The following is a 633-nucleotide window of genomic DNA, read 5'->3' on the forward strand; positions in this document are numbered from 1 at the left end:
GCTGATTCCGACTTTGATATTATTCTTATGCAAAAGACTTGGGGGAAGTCTTTATCTTAAAAGCAACGACAAAATTATTATAATGCAAGGGCTGTTCCAGAAGACACGATCAGTGATAATTCGAGATGCACTCCTACGCACAAACAATCTCGAAGATTTTGAAATACCCATCCGTGAACTACTTGTCTTTGAGTGTAGCGAAGCAAGCCCCAGAACACGATTCTTGGCGAGGAAAATTCTCACGTTATTTCACAAAACAAAATTTCCCATATTTCGTGTTGTGACAAAAAAAAAAAGTGTGCGAAAAACATACTGGTACGCCATGGCCGCAAACGTTGGGCAAATACCTCAAAATGTATAGGCAAAACTTAGGAACATTCTGACATTTCGTCTGGCTGGATTCTTGCCACCCAGGCAAATCCTTCACCTACTCATGAATTACATCACAACTGGACGTTTTCCTCACTCGACGAAACGAAGAAGACGCAAAAAGATGTCATAGACGAGTGACTGTGTGCATAATACGCAAACACAATGCGTCTGTTAGTCTTGCGCGTCATGATTTTCAAGGATGAAGCCTCCAAGAAGGTTGTTCCAAATGGGTTGTATTGTAAAGGAAAGTCCAGAACAGGG

The sequence above is a fragment of the Littorina saxatilis genome, linkage group LG7 (genome assembly GCF_037325665.1).
Source record: "Littorina saxatilis isolate snail1 linkage group LG7, US_GU_Lsax_2.0, whole genome shotgun sequence".
Taxonomy (NCBI): Eukaryota; Metazoa; Mollusca; class Gastropoda; order Littorinimorpha; family Littorinidae; genus Littorina; species Littorina saxatilis.